We start from the raw sequence: 3,076 nt of genomic DNA, 5'->3' as shown, positions 1-3,076 counted from the left end.
TTTGTCGTTGTCCTAGAACAAAGGCCCCCACCACACTGACCTTGGAAGCACACGAAGCATCACTGAATCTCCCACCAGCTGCTTCCAGCCCCCAGGGTGGGGGCTTCTGTTCAAGGAGAGAGCAGAAGAGAGAGAGGGTGCCTGGAGGTGGGAGGCCCATGGGACCCATCACCATATACCTTAGCTCTCCACAAGGTTACAGGGGTACCTTATCACAGTTCCCAGTGGTAATTTTCAGTTCCTGCCTCAGCCAAACTTAAGATGGCATTCAGGACTCAAACCTGGCAAGCACACATGTTACCATGGGACATACCTCCAGCCATCTCTAGCTTTCAATCATGTCTTTCTGTCTTAGCAGCCTTCTGTTCTTCCAGGTCTTGTCCCACTCCTTGAGTTTCTGTGTCCTCTGGGGCCATTGTCTTTTTGGGCACCGTTGCCTTGGTGAGCCTGCAGCTCTTTGCTTCTTTGCTCCAGTGTCCTCCCTGGGGTTCTGTACCCGACTGCATGAATTTAAGTGAAGTTCCGACTTCCCACGAAAGCCCCATGACCAACCCAGAGGACTCCAGTAAAGTGTGGTTGCTGGTGACCCTCCGTGCCTAGGATGCTCTCACAATGGCTGGTATGTGCTAGTAGCAGCCACAGTTACAGGACTCAGTCGGCAGGATCCAGCTCTTCCACAGTTGCTCTGTGGCCTGCCCACATCCCTCGCCCAGCCCCCTCAACCATGCTAGGGCCTTACTGTGCTTGGACAGCAAGAAAAAAGGAACCATTGGATGTAGTCGGTAATGGCATCAGTGCAGGCTCAGGGCTGGGGGAGGAAGCCAAAGCAATGTAGGCTTGGCCTCACAGAAGGCCCAGCACACAATGAGCAAATCCTGCGGTGAGCTGCACACACTCTGTCTGGTAACAGAATTTCCCCCGTTTTGATTTTAGTTTGGGCTATCCTCCCATTCTCAAGAGCGCTTGTGTTTTAGTTGTTCTTTGATGGGTGTGGCGGCCCCTGCCTGTGGGCTGCCCCTGAGGCTGAGGTAGAGAATTGCCTGAGGCCAGAGACAGCGTAATGAGAACTTGGCTTCAAAGAAGGAAGGAAGGAAGGGAGGAAGGGAGGGAGGAAGGAAGGAATCTAGAGTGGGCTCAATGAAGAAAGTGAATAAGATGCTGTGTTTAGCAGCATGGCTCCTTTCAGCCGCACACCTGTTTTTTGAGAGCTGTTTCTCTGCTACTCAGGCTCACTTCAAACTCCTGGGCTTAAGTGATCATTCTGCCCCAGCTTCCTGTAACCAGAGTGCATGCTTGAACCATCCAAACTGGCCCCGCTAGTGAGTTTATGAACTCTGGTTTTGTTTCCTTCAAGTTTGTATAAGCTTGGCCCAGGGAGTGGCACTATTAGGTGTCACTATGTGCATCGTTTTAAGATCTTTGTTCCCTGGAATTAGGCTTCTGCACTGTGCCTGCCTGGATGCTGCCGTGCTCCAGCCTTGATGATAATGAACTGAACCTCTAAGCCAGCCCCAATTAAACGTTGTCCTTAGAAGAGATGCCTTGGTCATGGTGTCTGTCCACAACAGTAAAACCCTAAGACAAAGTTTATAAACAATTTTCTTTCTTTGATGGACTTATATTAGCCATGAATAGGAAGTCTTTAGACAGCTGAACCGGCCTTGCTTCACACAGATACTTGAAGGTGCTCACTGGCCAGAGAAGAGGCCACAGCAGCCCCCCCCTGGTCTCCTTTTCTTGGGGAAACCAGCAGTTTCTGTCTATGCAGTCTTGTCCTAATGAGGGACTAGTGACTAGACAGATCCCTGACAGATCACCAGGGAAAGGGGCCCTGGATAGTAAAGATGGCAAACGTCTTCTTTGTCTTCCTGACCCGAGACGAAGGCTTTCTCTCCCACCAGCAGGACTCCTGACTGACCAGTCCAGGCTGGTCCGACGTGTTCAAGCTGGTACGGGACATTTTTGCCTGAAGCAGTGGGCCTTTCAACTCTCCTTTCTTTATCTAATCCAAAATGAGGGGAAGAGGACCCATGTGAAGCCTCCCAAAACACCTAAAACCCCAGGAGGAAAAAAATTTGGCTTAGACACACACACACACACACACACACACACACACACACACACACACGGACACACACGGACACACACGGACACTTCGTGGAGAGTCTTTCTGTGTGCCTTGTGTGTTGCTGTCCTGGCATATCTGAGATTATTCCTGCCTTTTAATGACAGAGGAAACAGCCTAAGACCATAGCAGGCTGCACTTATGTAAGACCATAAGTCGTAGGCACTTACTATGTTCTTGTCCAGTCTCTGCTCTCCTCCAACAGTCTAGAGCGAGGACAGACACCTAAGGATTCCAGAGGCAGACCATTTATCCCTTCCTCTTAGTCCTTCTCTATGTGACATGAGAGCACACAACTGCAAGGTGAGAGCACTGCTGGGCACCACCGCCTGCACATGCCTGCTTCCCTCTACCACCAGAGAGTTCGGTCTGCACTGTGCAGCCAGTGGTGCTGGCAGGGATGAATGCACCAGCAGAGGGCCCTGCCACACTCAGAGCAGCAGATCGGTTTCTCTCTTGCCTGTGTGGCCTTGCTGAGGCTGGAAGAAAGTGGGCCGTGTGCAGAAGGGTCAGCCAGACTGACTGCACTTGTAGGGCTTCTCTCAGTGTAGCTGCTGAGGAAGGAGCTGCATCTCAAGGCACAGCCATAATCCTCAAGGTAGAAGGCCACTTCCGGTGTGCACCTGGCTGGTACTTGTACAGGCTCTGGATGTGATCAATGTGCTGGTGGTGGACCACAATGGCGCTGTAGATGAATGTCCTGTAGCTATCCAGGCCTGGTGTTTAATGGCATCTGACTGCTGGCTAAAGACTTTACTGCACTGGGTGTGCCCATATGGCTTCTTGACTGTGTGCATGTGCTGGTGTTTGATGAAGCCACCTTTCCCAGAGGCCTTGCTGATCTGCCACGGGAACTGAGTTCAGAGCCACCTCTAACCTGGGCTCAGCATTCTGTGGCCCCTGGGTCCTGCACTGTCTCACAAATGAACATTGTCTCCTCGTCTTCTGAGG

This window comes from Rattus norvegicus, chromosome 7 (assembly GCF_036323735.1).
Source record: "Rattus norvegicus strain BN/NHsdMcwi chromosome 7, GRCr8, whole genome shotgun sequence".
NCBI classification, from domain to species: Eukaryota; Metazoa; Chordata; class Mammalia; order Rodentia; family Muridae; genus Rattus; species Rattus norvegicus.
This window is presented reverse-complemented; position numbering follows the sequence as displayed.